Here is a 22,205-nt window from a genome sequence, read left to right on the forward strand (position 1 = left end):
ATAGAGATGTAGAAAACTGAAAGCAGATCTGGGACCCTGGCTCTTCAACACTCTGGCTGTGTGACCTTGGGCTACTATCTCCACCTTTCTGAGACTGTTTCTTGATGTATATCTAACAAACAACCACCTAGAGCCAAGGAAGAGATCTCAACCGACAGTTCCCCAACCAAGCAGTCCTTTAGGTCTTTAAAACAGGGTTTGAAGCGCTGTGACAACTGTCTGCTCACACCTTATGTGCATGAACCCTGTCTTATTTTCCATCTCTTCCAGTTACGGAGGCTTCAGTTCAGCAATAAGCTTCCCTTCCTGGGGTTGGAATCTACTAATCTGTTTTGGGTGGGTTTCACGAATGACCCTTTATCTGCCTGCTCAGGGGTGTGGCCACAGAAATGGCCAGCCCAAAGCAGTCTTCTCTGGCTTACACAACAGTTCTGTGCACACTGCCCTCTAGCACAATTAGCTAACCAGTCCTGCACAACCACCCCAGCTATTCTAAGCACGTTGTGCTGTGCTAGAGAACATGGATTCTCCGCCCCGGCAGGCCTTGAACTTCTGATCTCTCTGCCACCAACTCCTGCTTGTGATCTCTGTCTCTCTCCTCCTGATCAGCCTTCGCTAGTCCTCACTTGGGGCTATCAGCCTCAGTTTCCCAGTTTCTCTTGCCCTGTAAGACCCTTCTCCTGGACATTCATTCCTCAGGCACCCCAATAAAACCAAATCTGCAAAGGGTCAAACCACACAATGGGGGAACATTTTTCCCTTCCCAGGGATCTTTTCCACATACTCCTCTCCAAGGTACCCCTTTCCACTCTGGTGCTCACGGATTCCAGTGGAACTTAAGCACTGCATCTCTGGCATGGAGCAGGTCCTGGGTCTGACCAAAACATTTTAATGTTTTGGTGTTGTTTGTTTTGGTTTGGGTTTTGGCTTTTTGTTTTGTTTTGGTTTGTTTTTTCGAAACAAGGTTTCTCTGTGTAACAGAGCCCTGGCTGTCCTGGACTCACTATACATCAGGCTGACCTCAAACTCATAGATCTGCCTGTCTCTGCCTCATGCTGGGATTAAGGGCCTGAGTCACCATACCATGCCTGGCTTTTTATTATTTTTATTTTTTGTTTTGTTTTGTTTTTTAGTTTAATTTTATTTATATATTTATTTATTACAACTTATTCAATTTGTATCCCTGCTGCAGCTCTCTCCCTTGTCTCCTCCCACTCCCATATACCCTCCTTCTTCCTCTAGGCCCTTTCCCCGGTCCCCTGTTAGGGAAGGACCTCCTCCCCTCTTCCCCTTCTATCTAATCCTAGCTTATCAAGTCTCATCAAGGCTTGCTCTATCATCTTCCTCTGTGTCCTGGTAAGGCTGCACCCCGCAGGGGGAGGTGATCAGAGAGTCTGTCACTGAGTTCATGTCAGAGATTGTCCTTGATCCCCTTATTAGGGAACCCACTTGAAAACTGAGCAGCCCAGGGGCTTTCTCTGAAGAGGGGTTCTAGGTTTTCTCCATGTATGGTCCTTAGTTGGAGAACTGGTCTCTGCAGGACCCCCTGGGCCTAGGTATTTTGGCTCTGTTGTTCTCTTTTGGGAGTTCTTGTCCCCTCCAGGTCTTTCTATCTCCCTCTTCTTTCATAATGTTTCCAGCACTCTGCCCAAAGTTTGGCTATGAGTCTCAGTATCTCCTTCGATACCCTGGTGGGTAGAGTCTTTCAGAGGTCCTCTGTGGAAGGCTCCTGTCCTGTTCCTTATCTTCTCTTACTTTTGATGTTTGCCCTTCTGAATGAGGATTAAGCATTTTCTCTAGGTCCTCCTTGTTTTTTTTTTTTTTAGCTTCTTTAGGGCTATAGATTTTAACATGTTCATCCTATATTATATGCAAATATCCACTTATAAGTGAGTATATATCATTTGTGTCTTTCTGCTTTGGGTTACCTCACTCAGGATGATTTTCTAGCTCCCACCATTTGCCTGCAGATTTCATGATTTCCTTGTTTTTAATTGCTGAGCAGTATTCCATTGTATAAATGTACCACACTTTCTGTATCTGTTCCTCCGCTGAGAACATCTAGGTTGTTTCCAGATTAAACTATTCCACAAAATAGAAACAGAAGGAACATTACCAAACTCATTATTTTAAATAGGGTCTCAGTCTATAGCTCACACTCAGAACTCAATAGTTGTACAGACAGACCAGAGTAACAGAAATTCTCAGCAGGCCTCCTACCTCAACATCCCAAATGCTGTAATTGTACTTACTCTGTTATACTTGAATTTTGAAGAGTCAAATGTGGAAATGACTTAGCATAAAGCAATACTTTACTGGTTAAATTCTAGTATAATAAAAAGCCTCACTTGGCAAGAAAAATATGTAAATTTTTTTCATATCCTGTATTATAAATATATGAATGTCAAAAGTAAACTGTGAAGAAACAATAGTAAATGAAGTGGCCCTCAAAACCAAGCATCCAGTCAGGTTCAGAAGCTGAGGTAGGAGGATCCTCGCCAAATTTGAGACTAGCCTGGGTTGTGAGATCTCGTCTCAAAAACCGAAAAAGCAAACACCCAAAGCTAGGTATAGTGGTTTACGTGTGTGATCCCGGCACCCAGAGAGCTGAAGCAGGAGTCGCTGAAACCAGACTGAGCCATATATCAGGACTCTGTCTCAAAGAAACAAGCAAACAAACAACAACAACAACAAAACCAGGCTTCATTTTATGAGTATTTTTCCTGCCATGTGTCACAAGTACAGTGTGTGTATGTGATGCCTGAGACAGCCGAGAAGGGGTCAGATCCCCTAGAACTGGAATTACACGAATGATTGGAAGCCGTCGTGTGAGTGGTGAGTATCAAATCCAGGTCCTGTGAGAAAGCAAGTGCTCTTAGCCGGTTCTCCAGCCCCTAAAAATTATTATTTTTAAAACCATAGCCTTATGCTGGAGAGATGGCTCAGGAGGTGAAGGCGCTTACCATGAAACCCGAGCTACTTTAAATCCCCAGGACTCAAACAGTGAAAAGGGAGAGCTGTCCTCGTCTCCATGTGCCACTGCACACATGTACTCATACACGCACACGCACACACACACACACCACACACACATTAATCAAATAAATGTAGAACAATAATCAACATGCTATTAAAAAGAGACGTAATAGTGCTTATTGTGTGGCACTCAAAATCCTTGTATCACAGCATTTCCAACCCCACAACCAGCAAAAAGCATCCTTTATTAATTGTCTACAATTAACAAGTTGTACTTGATTGGGTGAGATCTCCCTTAGGTTAGACTTACGGGAAAACAGGCAGAGAGGCGGCGAGGGGCTGCACCACTATGCTGAAGGGGGAGCTGATAATTACAGTTTAGCCTGAGTCCCACTTTGATCCCGTGGCCACTGTTAGACGACCCCCCTAGCAGCATGCCTATGGCCTACATGGAGATCCACCTCCTCTCTTTTTGGTCCCTCTATGTTCAACCCACTGGACCCTATTCTTCATTTTTTTGTTTTTGTTTTTGTTTTTTTCTTTTGCCTCCCCCAACCCCTGACACCTCTCTTATGAATCTGAACCTCATCTGTATTATCAAAAACACTATTGAAAAACTGTTATGATGGAGGGGTCCTCTTGACCACGAAATGCAACCAAGTAATATAGATAGCCCTCCTTTCCTGTTTGCCCCCAGCCCAGCCCTGTGTTTACAGATTTGATATTGAAACCCTGTAGGCTGGCTTCGTAGAAATTTGCATTCTACCCAGCACTTGGTGTGCTGTGATTTAAATGTGCTGTCTCATGCTGGTCACAGAATGATTTGTGTCCCTGAGAAAGGTCACTGCATTCTGCCCAGTACATGTTTTCTTATTTGGCTGGCTTTTTTTGCTTTGGTTTGTTCAGGTAAGGTCCCACTCTGTATCCCTGGCTAGCTTCACACTTCCCACCTTCCCATTCTAAAGTCCCACTGGTAACAACGCCACGGCTTGCTCTGTGGTCCTCAGTACACCAGTGCACTGGGCCCGCTCAGGTTTGTTTGCCTCTTTGTTTGCTTAGTTTGTTTGTTTGTTTTTTGAGACAATATGTAGACCAGGCTGGCCTCGAAGTTTCAGAAGTCCTCATTCCTCTGCCACTGAAGAACTCTCCTTGGAAATTTCAACCACAGAGCTCACAGAATGTTCAATACTGAGAGATCGCTGTTCCCTTCCAAAATACCTGGGCACTTTGGTGGCCCAGGTCTGCCCTGGATACCTATGACCCTTGTGTATACTTAGTCTGAAGAATGCTTTCATTTTTGGAAGCAATTTTGAGTTCTGAAACACGAGGGGACAGAGCAGAAAAGAGAGGTGGAGATTTAATGTGGAAGGTTGGAGTCCTCATTATTCCAGCTCCTTCAAATCTCAGAAGAGGGCTTCAAGTATGGCGGTACGTGTGGCCTTGGAAACTGCCTATCACCCACCCTGACCTCAACCTACACCCTCTAGAAGGTGCCAGTGGCTTTTGATGTTTTCTCAAATTATCCAAGAAATGGGAGGCCACATGATGAAGGGACAGCAAACATCTGATACCGGCTTTCACTGGAACTTCAGCCTTTAGACCAAGAGTTCTCAAAATGAGGCTCCAGGAACCTGGGGATCTCACCCAGAAAATTGCCTGTTTTGTCATGCTGCCTCAGGGATATCACTTGTGTGACTGAGCTGCACTTCCCTCCTAGAAAGCCATTTGTACGGGAGAAAATCAACTACAGCTCATTGGCTTTGGGCTTTTGGCAGACACTTTCTAGCAAATGAAAGAAGTAAGCCTAGCCCGTAAAAAGGCCACAGCTGTTTCTAATTCTAGCTGTCAAGGTAAAGTTGTATCTGCTAACACGGGCTCCACAGCTTGCCAATAACGAAAGGCTTCTTTAGGAAGATCAGTTGTGACAGTAACACATTTCAATGTTTGTTGTACAATAAAACATACATCAATGTTTTACAAATACATGAACCAATATTTTCCAAATGACCATGTTGGTTTAGCATCGTCCTGTGTGAGTTCAAAATAGACTGAGAACTGCAATGTAACAAAGCATGAAAATTTCATTGACGTGTTTGAAGGTTCCGTAACGGAACTAACATTTAGGAAACTAACCCTTGTCAGGCAATGGATGTAGGTCAATGATAGAGCACTCACCCAGCATGCTCAAACCTCTAGGTGTGAGTCCTAGGACACACACATCTGAACACACACACACACCTCACAACTGATGCTCAGAAGCAAGATCTACAATCCCAACAACTCAAGAAAGAGTAAGAAGATGACAAATTCAGGGCCAGCCTGGTCTACATTGACTCCAAAGTCAACAACTGATTCTTTTCTTTGTTTCTCTCTCTTTCTCCCTTTCTTTTTCGTTTTCTTTCTTTTAAATTAAAAGAAGGGGTGGAGAGATGGTTCAGGGTTTAAGAGCACACACTACTCTTCCAGAGGACCAGGGTTTGGTTCCCAAGACCCTGTAACTCCAGCGCAGGGAATCCAGTGCCCTCTTCTGGCCTCACAGGCACCTACACTCATCGGAACAGAGTTGCCTACACACCAGATACACATACACAGAAACATAAGTAAAAATGAGCCTTCCGAAAAGAAAACAAAAATGTTAAACGAGGGCTCGGACTATAGCTCAGTGGTTGAGTACCTGGCTAGCTTTGATCCCAACACAGCAAAAACAGAACAAAATCTTCACAGATTTCTGAAGACTGACCTATATAGCCAGGCACACTCTCAAAAACAAACAAAAATAAAAGCAGTTCTGGTTCCCATAGTTTTAAAGAACATAGAGTTAATATATTTAGTAAATAAAAATGATATTTTAGTATGTAATACATTCTGTGCACTATCTGGAATATATTTATATTAAAAAAATTCTACTTATGTGAGCTTTCTAAGGAATTGGTCATCCTACTACACTTTATCTGTTTTTGAGATGTGCAAAGACAAAAACTTTGAGAAATGCTGACTTTGGACTATGCTTTCCACACATGTGCTAAACACTACCTCTTTTTCTTTCTTTTCTTTTAAAGGTCGAGTTTTATGTAGCTCAGGATGGTCTAGAACTAGCCAAGGATGACCCTGAACTACTTACTGATCCTCCTGCCTCCATCTTCCAAGCACTAGGATTACAGGTATGCTAAATTTTTATTATGTTTTTATTTTTTTGGGGGGGGACAGGGTCTCTCTGTGTAGCCTTGGCTGTCCTGGACTTGCTTTGTAGACCAGGCTGGCCTCAAACTTACAGAGAGCCACCTGCCTCTGCTTCCCTGAGTGCTGGGATTACAGGCATGGGCCACTGTACCCGGCTTTTATTAGCTTTTTCAAATAATATTTTATTTTTTGAGATTATAATCTAACGATATTATATCCCCCTTCTCTTTCCTCCCTCCCACCCTCCCACACCACACTCCTCACCCCCCACTCACTTTCAAATTCATGAGCTCTTTTTTTAAAAATTATTGTTATATATATATATGTATGCTAAGAATACATATAATCCTAAATATATAAATAAAAAATGTACAGGTTTTCAGCCCTGACCATTTGTTATAATTCCATTTTATTTACTTATTATTTATTTTGGTTTGGTTTGGGTTTTGTTAGTTTGGTTTGGCAGGGGGTGGGCACAGCTTCACTCTGTAGCCCAGGCTAGCCTGGAACTCCTGGTGATCTCCCTGCCTCAGCCTCTTGCATACCAGGATAACAGGAATGACCCACCAGGCCTAGCAGTACATTCTGGACAAACGCAAGCTCTTGCGAACTCCTAGGTGAAGAGTCATTACAGCTCTTACTTCCTCACCCAAATGAGAAAGCCCAAAGAAGCCAAGTGAAGCTACTGACTGGGAAGAGAAAACTCAGAACCTGCTCTACCACCAGGACTCCAAAATCTCAGCTTGTGGCCATCAGAGGCTTCCACGGTCTTTTGAATGATGCAGGTTCCCCAAAATGGTTGGAGTTTCCAAGTTATTTGCATCTCAAATTTCAGTGAACCAGCCTCTGCTGCTCATCTGCTCTCTCACAGACCCAAGAGACGTGTGTGTGTGTGTGTGTGTGTGTGTGTGTGTGTGTGTGTGTGTGGCTACCCAAAGCTGCCACAAGCGTTTAGACTCAGGGCAGACTTTCCTAACCAGTGCTTCCAACTTTGCGTACTTGACTGTCTTGTTCTGGACTGGGAGTCCCACCACGGAGAGTGGTAAGATAATGCTGCTTCCGTAAAGAGAAGCTACTAGGAACCTAAGCTGAGCCAAGAATCAGCCTTGGGAGTGAACTGGGAAATTTTCCAAATTGGTTGGTACAGGCCAACCAAAGAAAACGCAAGCATTGCTGTGAACCAAAGTCCTGTCTTCATATCAGTACGGGCCCCAGCCCCTGGGTGGACTTAATAAACTTGGGCTCCACAGCAAACAAATTAGAGAAAGGCTTGTTTTTGTTTTGTTTTGTTTTGTTTGTTTGTTTTTGCTTTTCAAGACAGAGTTTCTCTCTTTTAGCCCTGGCTGTCCTGGAACTCACTCTGTAGTCCAGGCTGGCCTCGAACTCAGAGAGGTCTGCATGCCTCTGCCTCCCCAGTGCTGGGACTAAAGGTGTGCACTACCACCGCCAGTTCCGTTTTGGTTTCTAATGATCCAGTAAGAGGGGAAAGAGGTGTATGCCCCTGTTACACAACCAGAAAACCTCCAAAACTGTATTTGCCAGCAGCCAAGGGGAGGGGGCTCTCTTCAGTTTCCAGCCCCTAGAGTATGCTGCAAATAGGGAGAAGCACCCCCTCTTTCACTCGGGAAAGGTTTCCTTTAACAAAGGCAAGCAAACTTTCTTTTTTTCGGCTTTGGTTTTTGTATGTGAGCGCTTTGCCTGCGTGTAGGTGTGCGCCTCCTGTAGGTGCTTGGTGGCTAAGGATGTCAGATGAAAATGTCAGATCCCCTAGGGCTAAAGTGGCTGGGAGCCACCATGTGTGCTGGGAACCAGGGCCGGGTCCTTTGCAAGAGCAACAGGCTCTTAAGTACTGAGCCAGCATTCCAGGCCCTTGTACCTCCCTCCCTCCACCCCCGACCCGCTCTTTCTATCTGTCTTTCCTGTCTATCCTTCCTTCCTCCCTTGCTTGCTTCCTTGCTTCCTTCCTACCTTTCCTTCCTTTCTCCTTTTCTTTTGTGTGTGTGTGTGTTTGTTCTTCTTTGCTTTATCTTGACCATGGGGTTTTATCAGAGGTAAGGCAGGTTGGGTTATGCTAGCAGCAGTTGGGCACACAGAAGTTTAGGTGGATGGGGCAAGAATGGAGAGAAAAAAAGTCTGCAGAGCAGAGGCCCAAACTGGAGTCTTAATGGAGAAGGGTGCTTTAGAAGAGAATACTTGGTACCACAGCAGAAAGGAGGTTTAGGGAGAGAAAATTTTGGGGACACCCAAGGGCCCTGGACACCTGGCCAACAGGCACCAGATTAAAAAGTGCAAGTCATTAAGAGAAAGCATCTGAGCCAAGCAGGCAGTGTGGCTCAGAGTACAGACCCTGGCTCGCACTGCCCTCATGCCTTGCCTGCCCAGAGAGGCCCCTATCTGTTTGCTCAATCTCGATCCTCCTGTGTTGAAAGGGACAGGACAGGCTGAGCTCCCTCACTGGTGGCTTTATGCAACCAGGAGCTATTTCTCATCTTTCTCCTTCAATATGCCTTCCCAGTTGATTCGTGGGGCTGCCAGAAACTGTGACTCATCACATTCTCAAGCCAAGAGCAGTCTCTGGCCTCCCTTTCCAGTGCCAGCCTACCGCCTAATCTCTGGTCTTCACATACAGAGGTGACAGCGCTCCTGTACTCACCAGCCAAGCTGCTTTCCTTCACCCGATGTCAGCGTTGTCTCAAGCACAGAGAACACGGAGCTTACACTGTTGTGAGAGTCACTGTCCTTATCACCCAAAGAGAGATCAGGCCTGGAACATGGCCAGTATTAATTTAATGTGGTAGTCCATTCCCTTAATCTCAGCACTCAGGAAGCAGAGGCAGGAGGACTACCACAAGTCTGAGGCCAACCTGGGCTACATAATGAGTTCCAAGCTAGCCTGAGTTACGTGATAAGACATCATCTGGAAAGGTGAACACCAACAGCTACAAGGGTAACAATGTAGGCCTCTTCCCAGCAAATGTTTTCTCTGCTGAGAGCCAAACCGTAAACAGTTTAGATTTTTACAGGTCACCCTGTTTCTCTTACATAATTTTCTTCCTTTTCTCCCAACTCAACAAAAATGTAAAACAGGCTGGGGAGATAGTTTAGTGGCTTGGCCGGCAAATGTTAGGATCTGAGTTCAAATCCCCAGAGCCCAGGTAAAGCGGGACACAGTATCACCCCCTAGAACTCCAGAACTCCTACAGCCATGGCGGGAGGCAGGGCAGATGAGTGAGGGACAGCTAGCTGCACACAACCAAACACGCCCTGCCTCTGACAAGGTGGAAGATGAAAACCAACACAGAATCTGACTTCCATATACACACATCATCACATCAAATACACAGAAAATAAGTTTTTAAGTAAAACAACAGCACCAAACCAGGGGCCTAGAGAGATGGCTGGCTCAGTGGTTGAGAATATTGGGTGCACAATCATGAGGCGCTTGCTTGTTAGCCTCAGTGCTTGTGGGGCAGAGACAGGAGGATGGACCACTGGGACTCACTGACAGCCAGCCTAGCTGGACCCCAAGCTCCAGCTTTTGCTCAAAGGGATAAGACAGATTGATAGAGGAGGGTGCTGAGCAACCTCCCTGAACCTCACTCACTCGTCCACAAAGGTATGCACAGCATGTGTGCAAAGATACAATAATGATAAATGAAATATGTGTGTGTGTGTGTGTGTGTGTGTGTGTGTGTGTACATACGGAAGCCAGGAAAGTAACAGCTAAATCACTATTTAGCTATGACATTTAGAGGCACCATCTTTTAATCTTTTTCTCTTTTGTGACTATGGCAGTACTGTGAGACTAGAACTATAATTGGATTAGGAAGTCATTTAGCATCAAGACACCGGAGTCCAAAGCTTGGCTAGTCCATTGGGCCATGTCCTTAGTTTCTTGATTACTTTATATAATCAATGAGAGGTTTACACAGAGGTCTTAACCTTCCCTGATATTTAATCTAAGTTAAGATGGAATTTAAAAGATATCTCTCCCACCAAACCCAACCTAGGGTGGAATACAAATTTGTGTATGTCTTTATGGGATATTTGTAAGGGGGGGGGAGTAAGGTGGAAGATCTGTGGGTTTGGTTTTGCTTTGTTTTGTTTTGTTTGAGACTGTAATATATACCCCTGGCTAGCCTCAAACTTGCAGTGTGAACTAAGCTTGCCTAAAGCTCTAGTTACCTAATTCGTATTTCAGGTTCTAGGCTCTGTCCCATGCAACACAGTTTGGAATTCCCACTGATGTGGGCTACAGAATGCCTGTGGATTCTGGCTGGAATGTCCAAAGCATGCCCTTTCTGGTGGTCCTTCAGCCCTCTGAAGAGTGACTGGTGAAAGAGCACACTGTGTGGCCTCCAGCTACCCTTGGCATGTGCTATGCTTTGGTTATGTCCCTGAAATTCACGGTTCAAAAACGTGTTGTGAAGGGGCTTAAAACAAGGTCTTCTATAGCTACCCTTGAAATCCTGTGTAGCTAAGGCTGCTCATGAACTCCTGATTCACCTGCCTCTACCCTCTATCACTGATAGAGGCCGGCAAATCTGGTGTTTGTTTATTTTGTTTTTGCTGAGACACGTCTCGCTGCATAACTCCATCAGGGCCTTGAATTCCTAATCCTCCTGTCTGCAGCTCCCAAGTACTGGCATTACAGGCACTTGCCATCATGCCCAGCTGCCAAACTTTCTTGGTGGGATTACTGTAAAGATAAAATGAGATAAAAATAAGAACATTCTCCTGTGCCTGGCCCATGATAATCACTCAATGAATATTGTCTGCAATTAGCCATCTCTAGGGTTCCTTCCAATTCCAGTACTTCAGGACTTGACTTGGTGATGGACTGCATACGTGAAGATGAAAGGAAAAAATGACAGGGTTAGGTCTAAGGGCCTGTCTGGATAAAATAGCCATCCACTCTGGGCGCCAGGAGATGACCGCTCACTCTGCGTCAGGTATGCCTTGATGACCTAGGTCTCAGTTCCAACAATGCCTCATCTACATCTAGGTCACAGAACTTTTGTCATTCTGGATGAAATGCGTGTGGCTGTTCTGCTGCTGTCAACATTTTTATAACATCTGAACCCGGCACAGATATGAGTGAGTGTGGCTGAAGTGAAGGTCAGGTGTCCTTGGTGCAGCAGCTGCAAACACATCTGGGAACCAGCTGTTTTTGACCACCCTGCAGGAAGCCTTGACTCAATGCACATCTAATGATTGGCTCGCAGACACGGTTTTTGGGAGCTTCAGGGCTGACATTTGTGGTAGTGGGGACAGAACCTAGAGCCTGGTATATTCTAGGAAGGCTCTCTGTCACTTTGCTATGTTCCCAAACCCACTGCTGACATTTGAAGGTCACCCATGAAATGTGGCTAAAGCTTTGATGCTGACCTTAGCCAAATAATTCAGCCTCAGAGCCTTGGGAGTATTTTCCTACTTTCCAATCCATTAAATGCCCTTCTACAAAGCATGGAGCCACCATTGACCTGATACTCTGCCAAAGGATGCTTGTTTTGCTGGTTCCCAGCTTTCCTTTTCCTAGTGAAGAGTGGTTGTAAAATTCTGCCTTGTAGAAGACCGACATTCTCTCTAGGCAAACAGCCACATTGTTGGTGAAGCCATGACTCATTCTACCTTTCTACCTTTGTCCTTTTGAAAAGGTGTTCAAGGACAAGCCAAGTGCCTTAGCTCATACCTGTAATTCCAGCACTCTGGGAGGCAGAGACAGGTGGATCTCTGTGAGTTCAAGGCTAGCCTGGTCTACAAAGCAAGTTCAGGACAGTCAAGGCTACACAGAAAAACCCTGCCTCAAAAAACAAACAAAACAAAACAAAACAAAAAAAAAAAAAAAGAAAAAGAAAAAGAAAATGGGTCATCTCACTTGGCAGCAAGCAAGTCATCAGAGAAGAGGTGGCCAAAGGAATTATGGAAGCTTTGATGCTTTTGTGAATTTTAAAAATAGTGTCTATATATCTCACGCTGGTCTCAAATTCCAAGGATGACACTGACTTCTGAGTCTCTTGCCTCCATCATCCAAGTGCTGGGAATATAGAAAATGTCCCACCACATCCAGTTTTATGAGATGCTAGGGATGGGGGTTTTATTGCTGTGAAGAAACGCCATGGCAAGTCTTATAAAGTACAACATTTCATTTGGGCTGGTTCACAGTTTTAGAGGGCTAGTCCATTATTGTCATTTGGGCTGGTTCACAGTTTTAGACGGCTAGTCCATTATTGTCATGGCAAGAGGCATGGCAGCATGCAGACAGGCACGGTGCTGGAGAAGGAACCGAGGGTTCTACATCTTAATCTGAAGGCAGCAGGAGGAGACTGGAGACTGTGTTCCACACTGGGCATAGCTTGAGCATAGAGGAGCTCAAAGCCCACCCCTATGGTGACACACTTCCTCCAACAAGGCCACACCTAATAGTGCCACTGCCTATGGGCCAAGCGTTCAACACATGAGTCTATGGGAGGCCGTACCTACTCAAACCACCACAGGATGGAACCTAGGGCTTCATTAGTGCCATGTAAGCACATCAGCAATGGAGTTACATCCTCACCCAAAGAATTGCACTGTGAACGCAATGAATATTTATTTACCTTGGGGTTCTGTTAACATTGCTGTTAGTATTTCCTATTAACTTGTGGTTTCAGTCTTGGGCCCTGGTGCAGAGATCTTGTTGTACTGGGATAAAGTATTGCAGCCCTCATGCAGTCCCCAGAATTTTAGCTACAGTGGCACTGGGCAGGTTTCAAGATGAACTATGAGTCCTTTCCTGTATATAGTAAATATTACTAATGTGTGTTAAGAAAACAATCATTCTGTTCAAAACAGAAGAAGCCAAAAGTTGCTTCTTGAACCTCACTTCCGGGATTGTTTTGAGTAACCCAGGGTCAATTTGTGACAGGACCCTCTTAGGGCATGACTAAAGAAAAGACAGTCTGCTCGGCTCAGCTCAGCTCAGCTGTCTGACCTTTGGGTGATTCGCTCTTTAATGAGTTTCTCTCATATAGGCCTCACGAGCTGTACAACCTCCTGCAGCCTTCTTGAAATGAGCAAAGGAGAGGGAGGTTTTCTGAAGACAAGGGGTTATATGAAAAGCTGTTCCTGACAACCTGTAATTTCACTGGCTGAACTTTAGCTCAGGAATATGAACTACTTAACAACTACCACCACAACAACAAAAATCCTGTTTGACCTAGTGAGGGCACTCAAAGGCTAAGACCAAACTGAAGACCTGAGTTCGATCCCTGGGACCTGAATCATAGGAGAAAACTGCTCACAAAAATTGTCCTGACTTTCGTACATATGACATGACATGCACAATGCCTCTACAAATGCATGTATACACACACACACACACACACACACACACACACACATACACACACACCCCACAGGATATTTTTTCAAGTTATATCCAAAGAAGAGACGAAACACTCATAATAAAAGTTCAGATTTTCTTCTGCTGGGAAACTGATGACTCTGATGACAGACTAAGGCAAAATTTTCAGGGGGAGGTGATAGAGAGAGACTATAAACCTCTTGAAAAGTTCTAGCTTTGATCATTTCCTAAGACCAACTAAACCCTTAAATTCATTCCTGCCTTAGAAACTATCAAGCTCAGGATGGACAACTCAGAACTAGAGTCCCCCCTTTCTCTCTCTGTCTGTCTCTCTCTCTCTCTCTCGTTAGTGTTATCTGTCTGTCTGTCTATCTGTCTATCTATCTGTCTATCTATCTATCTATCTATCTATCTATCTATCTACCTACCTACCTACCTACCTATCTATCTACAGACAGAGTTCCCTTTTTTGACAGAGGGCTTCCCACAGCTCACACTGGTTATGTAATTGAGAAAGATCCTTGAACTCCTGGTCCTCCTGCCTCTACCTCTGAAGTGCTGGGATCTCAGGCATATAGCACAACAGTGACATAAACAGTTTTCTCTCCCCCCCCCCTTTCTAAAAGAACTGAATCTTTAAAAGAATTTATTTTTTAAACTTTATTTTTATTTTATGTGTTTTGGTGTTCTGTCTGCAGGTATGTCTGTGTAAGGGTGTCAGATCTTGGAGTTACAGACAGTTGTGAGCTGCCTTGTGGGTGCTGGGAATTGAACCCAGGTCCTCTGAAAGGGCAGTCAGTGCTCTTAAGCACTGAGCCATCTCTCCAGCCCCTCAACAATACTCTTGCTAGAAGCTGTCAACACAGAAGACTAAGTCTGAAAACCAGCCTAACGGGCAGGTGCGGAATCAAGGAGCTGAGAGTGGGGGTTCACTCACTCCATTTACTTTTTTTATGTGTAGCTTTTGGTGGGGGATCCATGGGCTGAGCTAATGAACACCCTGGCCTGATCATATCAAAAATGAAGTGAGGCAGAAAAATGAACATGTGGTTGGTGAAGCAGACCTCTTACGAGAAGCTGGTTGCCATCGTGAGAGATGCAGGCGAGGGGAACTGACCTCTCAATACAGAGGAAAACCAGACTTGGGACCCAGGTCCAGGAATAATGCTGACTGATGTGGAAAGAGGTCTGTCTGGACTCCAAAAATAGCAACGATCCACAAACCTGACCCTCAGCTTGAAAGCTACCCCTTCAAGGATGTCAACAGTACACTTCTTCCGGAAGTGTAACCAAGTCCTTGCTCTACGCCTGAAGCCACTCTTCTCCAGATGAACCCGTCAGCTCTGTGCCACACCTTGGTACTGACACTCGAGGATTATGCTGGAACCCTCAACATGGCTGTCCCCAGCCAGTGCCATCTATCTCCAGCCCCTCTCTGCCTAGTAAGCCAATCTGACTCTGTCAAAATGGCAACCAAGTTCCAGACCTTCCCTGACTGTCATCCCCCCGGCGCTGGAAAACAGCGGAATACAGGAAGCACTGAACTCTTCGAACATTTCAGGTGGGTTATTTAAGGATTACCAGAATCTAAGTCTCTGTGAGATGCATCCCAATTGCAGGCATCTTAAATTGCTGTTGATGGGTGGGTAGAGGCTGAGCACCCGTCTGTAACCGTGGCTGCAGCAGATCACTCCCTCTTCCGGCATCCCTGGGCAGCAGTATTTGCACAGCATATGCTCACACAGAGACACACACACATGCACACACATAAAACTAAACAATGAAAATGTCTTTGAAATGAAAACAGTAACAAGGATGGGTGGTTACTTGCATGTGTGTTCATCTGAGTGATGGTCAAGCAAAGCCACCTTAACTTACCAAGCGTCAGTGAGCTGGGGAATGGCGAGTGAGGCTGGGTAGCAGGGAGCAAACCGTTCTTCTAACGTCTTGGTTACCTGGGCTGTGAAATAGAAAAGCTGCCGTCAGTAACCCAAACGATGCCAACGAGAAGTCTGCCAATAAGAACCATTCACAGGGCAGCACGGGGATGGCTGAGGGTCGAGGGTGTTGGGTTGAAGCACCGCTGACAGGGGCCAGCGAGATGGCTCAGCCAGCCCACTCAGAGAGTAAAGGCGCCTGCCACCCACCCTGACCACTGAATTCAGTCCTGAGGACTGATGTGATGGAAAGAGAGAACTGACACCTACAAATTGTCCTCTAACCTCCACGTGTATGCTGCGGTACACACACTCATCCCAACCCTACCCGTTCCCACACAAAGATGTGCCAAATAAATAAATGTAATAAAAAGGTTTTCTCTCTCTCTTAAGAATTACTGATGAGAATGGCAGAGGAGAGGTAGGAAGAAAAACCTGTTATTGTCATTCATACAGGGATACTATATCTAGGCATTATGGTACACTGAGAAAAGAGGTGACATCCTTTTGACAGTTTTACACTACTCATAGCTATGTGACATGCTAAGGGAAAAATCATCTCACTCTGACTAGGAGAGGAAGAGGAATAGAGAGAAAAGCCTTACAGAGGCAACACGATGACAAACTCAGCTCTGCTGCCCATTTGCTTTGTGACAGGGTCTCATGTAGACCAGACTGGCCTCAAACATACTGCATGGTGAGGCTGGCCTTGAGCTCCCAATCTTATTGCCTCCAGCTCCCAAGTTCTGGAATTACATGAGAGACACCACCATGGATCTTTTTTTTTTTTTTTTTTTTTTTGGTTGGTTGGTTTTGTTTTGTTTTTGTTTTTCAAGACAGAGTTTCTCTATGTAAATTTGGCTATCCTGGAACTCACTCTGTAGACCAGGCTGGCCTCATACTCAGAGATGTGCCTGTCTCTGCCTCCTGAGTGACGGGATTAAGGCACATGCTACCACAGCCTGGCCACCACAGTGGATCTTGAGTGTTCTATGTGTTTCTTCAGCTTTCCAAGCCTTTTCAGCTGGCCTTTCTGCTCACACATACAGACCTCCTTAACTGTTCGGCTTTGTGGCCACTAAAACAGTTTTGAGTAGCCAGGTTCTGTACAGCAGATTTTATTATATAATACAGCTCCACGGAGAATGAATCAAGCTGTGACAGGAGCCTCACTTCTGCCCCTACCAAGAAAGACCACAGCCTGCCTCTTGGAAAAGGATTATGAATTACACTAACTCCTGGTGTCCAACTCAGTAAGCATTTGTTCCAAAGTTCTCCCTAGTGCAGGGGCGAAGCTAACTAAGCTTAAACTTCTGATTAGCATACCATGCTTGAAGGAACTTTGACCCACAGACACTTGGCATGGCCTTGCTTCTCGGAGACCAACCTGTGTCACGAGTGCCCATTTCAAGGGTAATAAAGAACCTGACTGTTTGCTCACAGCAAACGGAGGTGGTGCCATGTCATTACCTGACTTTTATCTCCCTGTCCACCAAACCCTTGACAAAGGAAGTATGCAGCCCACGGGTCAGCTTTCCAAATGATCAAAATGAAAGGGAACAGATTTCTAGACAGAAAAACACCAGTGTTCTACCTGGCATTTTGAAACATCAGTTTCTTAAGAAGTATGTTTGTGGTCCCAAGAACAAGGCACTTGGAGTAGCGATCATGTGACTAGAAGGCACTGGAAGGTTCCTGGGCTCCTTTTTATTGACATGTTATAAAACAGGAATACAAGGAAGAAACCACAGATGCTGAGAGTCCACGCCCCTCATAAGGACACAGTCCTGTTGCCTTCATTTGTTAATGCCCCAGCCCTCAGGGGCTCAGAATGGGACTGTATTCAGAGATCAGATCTTCAGAGCAGTGATCTAAGCTAAATGAAATTCCTGGGATGCGTCCTGATATAATACGTATGGAGTCCTTACAAGAAGAGGTCTGAGGACATAGACCACGAAGCAACAGCACAGGAAGACAGTCATCTTGGGCCATCAAGATGACTCATCAAGTAAAGGTTCTTGCCACCAGACCTTAGTTTTGGTCCCTGGGACCCACACGGTGGAAGGGGAGAACAGAGAACCGACTCCTACAAGTTGTCCTCTGACCTCCATGGATGCCCTGACACCCAGCAATAAACAAATAAGCGTTAAAAAAAAAAGTTAAATGCAGATGCTCTGATCTCGAATTCCAGCTTCTTCTACAATTATGGTGACATCAACTCCTGCTGCAGAAGCTGCTGGTCTGGGGTAGTTTCTTACCTAGTGAAACCAACCTATGCCAACTTCCCACACCCCACCCAAGACCGTGTCCCAGAACTAGCATGCCCAAGATGAGCACAGACGGCTAAGCACACAATTAAAGGACTAGAGTGGACAGTGAGGACTGGGAGGGCACACCGTAACTATCAAATGTATAACCTCTTCAGTACCATAAGGCCATGTAAAAGACAACCTTGGCTTGACTATGCTGATGGTTCCTCAATTTACAATCTTTGGGCGAAGGTAGGGCAGGATATTCATGCTTTCAGTGCAGACTAAATGAACACCTGTTCTACACCAGGCCCTTTTGCCAAATGCAAGGAATAGCCAACTGTGGATCAATGGATGTATTTCCTGTAGCCGTGGCAGGTAGACCAGAAATATTAAGTTGGAAAGACAAAGCCACTGCCCTCTAAGTGGGAGCAGATTAACAGGACATGGGATTGCAGGGAGGCCATTATAAAATGCTGAGATGCCAGCTAGCATGTTCAAGGAAACCAGGGAGGCAGGAATTTCTCCATCTTGACTAATCAAGGAAGATGAGGACTGAATCATGAAGGATGAGTTGATATTTCCATCAGAATGACGAGAGGACATTTTCCAGAGCTCATGGGAAAGGAAGGGACAAGGGACGTGACAAGAAGAGTATCCAGTTCGGCAAGCGAGATGGAGAGTGGGAGGGCCTGAGGCTGAATGAGCAGAGAAACCAGAATTCGTATCTGATGGCACAGGGAGCCACTGAAGACTTGTAGTCGGGAAGGAAGCCTTCCTGGAATTGAATGGAGGAGCACTCTGACCACAATGTGGAGGAGTGCTGAGGGACCTGGGAGCAGGGATGCTTGGGGTCAAAGTTAGAGATGCGGAACTAGAATGGTCAGTGTGTTCAGCCATGGCCAATGCAGACACAGCCTACGGCATCACATTCACAGGTGGGGGCACTGCGTTTTAGAGGAAGGGAAAGGGAAAGAAGTGTGTGTGGGGGAGGACAAAGCAAGGGAGGGAGTAAGGGAGGGGGTGAAACAAACATGGGGACTACTTTGACCATTCATTAGCCCCAGCTGGCATAGAACCATGCGGATGAGGATGACCTTGAACTCATGATCTCTCTGCCTGGAGAGATCCATCCTCTTAAGTACTTGAAATTTAGTCATTTACCCATGTGAGAAAATGTTTCCTAAAGAAAAAGACTCTACTTTAGCCATCAGAAAGCAAACCTCCTTTTTCCTACCTGTTACTGAAGCAGGACTGCGCCCACTTTCCTTACACACCTGTCAATCTGCAGAGGTAAGAAAGAGTGGCACTTCCTTCACAGGGAGTGAGTTAATTAGCCTAAATGTGTGAGTGCAATGGGTGCTAATTAAAGCAGAAATAAACACTGAAAAACAAATGAGAGACTAATGATTGTGTAATTAAATATTGCTCTCCCTCTCAGTGAACATAAGCCAGACTAAAACAATGAACAAGATAAGAAAGAGTTAAAAAAAAAAACAAAAAAAAAAACAAAACAAAACAAAAAAAAACCTATTTACTTGTCTGGAGATATGCTGGGTTTGGTTTCCCTGGCTCTCTCCCAGGCTCTCATACAGCCTTCAAGAGAGGACCATAATAAATGTCTTCACAGCATTTTGGCCAAGATAAGATTTTGTAGAAAAATAATAATTTTGAAGGAACATTACAATTTTCAGGCTGAAGGGAAGCCAGACACTGAAACTTGCATCTATCAGCTAAGCATTGGAAGGCTGAGTCAGGAAGAAGACAGTGAATTTGAGGCCAGCCTGGGCTACATGGAGAGCTCCAAGCAAGCCTGAGCTACGAGGTGGCTCTCAGTCTCAACTCCCAGCACTTACACACACTAGTAACCTTAAAACTTGGGAGGGGGTGAGGGGAAAGCAGGAGAGTGGGCAGATCCCTGGAGAACCAGCTCAGTCTAGCCAATAGAGTGCTGTCCTGTTCACAGTGAGAGAGCTCACCTATAAATATGAGGTGGGTGATAAGAGTAAGTCGACTGCACAGGTACAAACACACAGAGAACACACACACACATACACGCCCACACTGAAATGTATTGTGTAAATGACATTACAGTAAAGACTGAAGGTAGGAAAGGTAGAGGAGAGAAGGCCCCATGAGGAAGTGGATATTTATATCCCAAAGAAAGGGGGCAGCATGTGCAGGAAAACACTCTTCTTAAGCTTACCCTGAACACATCCCCTCTTTGTGTGGACGAAACTAGGTAGGGGTGTAAAACGGCTTCCTTACACGAGAGCCATTTTGAAAAAGTCCAAAGTCTTCGCTCTCCAAGAACAGTACTTTCTTAACCTGGCTTCCCTGGACAAGCCGCCCTCTTGTGGTTCCTGGGCACAAAAGCAGGCAGCAAGCCCAGCCTGTTCACCAACGCTCAGTAGGAGACCCGAGGATGGGTAAGCCACATGCTTCTATGTGTGAGGGGATGTGACTGTCATGGGCTAGGGGCACAGCTTGAAGTCACTACAGAAATTGCATTACCGTAAAATAATATGGTTTGAGGCTCACACATTCCACAGATGATTTAATCTCAATGATAACTTCAACTTAATTTGAATATGCTAGTACTTTCACATTGGCAAGGTGGAGCCAGCCAGCCTATCAAAAGCAAGCACAGATCTCACCCACGACAGTGCCAAGAAAGCAGAATTGTTCATATTCTGCCTTCTGGGAGCATGACACAGGAGTTGCACAGTATCTTTGCACCAAGAAAACAAAAGTAACCAAATGGCACTCAACTTTGTTTCCAAAATAATTGATATAGGGAATCCAGGCTTCTCAAGAAATACTTAGCATTTGTTTAGAAAGAGATGGAAGCCCCTTTGGCATCCTGGGCCTCTAACCCCAGCAATTAAAGGTGGAAGTAGGAGATGAGGAGTTCAAGTTTATCCTCAGCTACAGAGTTTGAGACCAGCCTGGGCTACAGGAGACCCAGGTTCCCAAAATAAAAACACAGGAGTGGAAATGGAAACCCCATAGAAAAACTAAACAAAAGATATTCCTAAAATAAAAGGTATGTAGCCTAGGCTGGTCGTGAGTTGGCTATGTGGCTGAAGCAGGCCTTGAACTCCTGATCCTCTTGTCTCTACCTCCCAACCACTGAGATGACAGGCATACCCCACCATGCCCAGCTGGACATTTGTTTTAAAGACTTTTGTTCATTTTTATGTGTGTAGGTGCTTTGCCTGGATGTATGTATGTGCAGGGCATGCATGCCTGGTGCCCAAGGAAGCCAGAATAGAAAACATCACATTCCCAGAGACTGGAGTTAAACATGGCTGTAAGCTGGAAGGTGGGTGCTGAGAATCAAACCCAGGTCCTCTGGAAGAGCAGCAGCTCTTCCTCTCTGCAGCTTCCTACCAATTTTCCTATATATTGCTGGGTACAATAGCACAGACTGCAATCCCAGCAAAGGGGGAAAAGGGGACTAAAGGAGAAGGTCTTGAGTGGGAGGCTTATTCCGTCAGGAAGGATGGGGAGGTGGCTCAGAGGGTAAAATTGCCTGCTGTGCAAGACCAAAGAGCTCGTTTGGATTCCCAGAGCCCACGGTGGATGAAGAGCTCTAAGCGCTGTCCACTGACTTGCACAAGCCTGTTGTGGCTCTCATTTGGAAGCCACCGTGCTGGCTTCTGACGACTCCTCTCTTTAAAAGATCCTGCTCATCACCAGCCCTGCACCCCTTCCCTTGCCTTTCCTCACTTTCTTCTTACACTATAATTACCGTAAGCATGCATATTCACTTTCAGCCCATCCTAGGATCTACCTGCTTCCCTCCCTGAGAGGTGAGTCCCAGGAGAAGGGCCTCTCTTCTGCACTAGACCCACCCTGAAGCTGGGGTCTGTCACTAGTCAATGCTTAACATCTGAGAAAACACTCTCGCTTGGTCAGACAATGCGCCTTTCATCGAATTAGTTTCAAACAACATCCTCCAGTCCTTCCTTAGGTCTGCCTCGAGTCTTTCTCATAACAAAAGCTCATATATTTGCTCAAATCTCAGAGTGACTGTGAGAGGCAAATAAACAAAACTAAACAAAACAAAACAAAACCTCTGCAAAACGAGTCTTTGAGACCAGAGACTGGTGGTGAACCAGGGGCCCTTTGTTCTGAAGCTGAGAATGCAGGTGTGTGAGGATCTGGTGTCTCTGGGTTCACACAGAAACAATGGATTTCAGCAGAGCTGTTCCAACAGCTTAAAGGTTTACCTCTGAGCAGGCCGAGTGATGTACAGCACAATCCGTGGAAGGCTCGGCTGGGAAAAGTGGAAGGTTGGAGGCCAGGCTATGTCACCAGACCTTGTGGCAAAAAAACAAAATAAAGGTGCAGCTTTGCAGCTTAAGGGCCCCTGGAAGGTTTATGGCACAAAGAATGATCTTATAAGAAATGTGCTAGGAGGCTTCAGCCCCACCCTGAGAGCCCCGTGCTCCCTCTTACCCCTATCCTATGGATAACAGTCCCACAACTCACGGCCACTCCCACACATCACTT

The 22,205-nt window shown here is 45.5% G+C and overlaps 1 protein-coding gene across 3 annotated transcripts in view; it reads right to left on the reverse strand.

Annotated features, from left to right (window-relative positions):
* Positions 1-22,205, reverse strand: part of Rbm47 (RNA binding motif protein 47) — a 132,976-nt gene that overhangs the window by 61,905 nt on the left and 48,866 nt on the right. For all 3 annotated transcript variants that reach the window (XM_060380668.1, XM_060380669.1, XM_060380666.1), the window contains exon 2: positions 15,380-15,461. The gene's annotated coding sequence lies outside the window, so the exon portion shown is untranslated. The remainder of the gene's footprint in view (positions 1-15,379; positions 15,462-22,205) is intronic.

Source organism: Meriones unguiculatus, chromosome 3 (assembly GCF_030254825.1).
Source record: "Meriones unguiculatus strain TT.TT164.6M chromosome 3, Bangor_MerUng_6.1, whole genome shotgun sequence".
NCBI classification, from domain to species: domain Eukaryota; kingdom Metazoa; phylum Chordata; class Mammalia; order Rodentia; family Muridae; genus Meriones; species Meriones unguiculatus.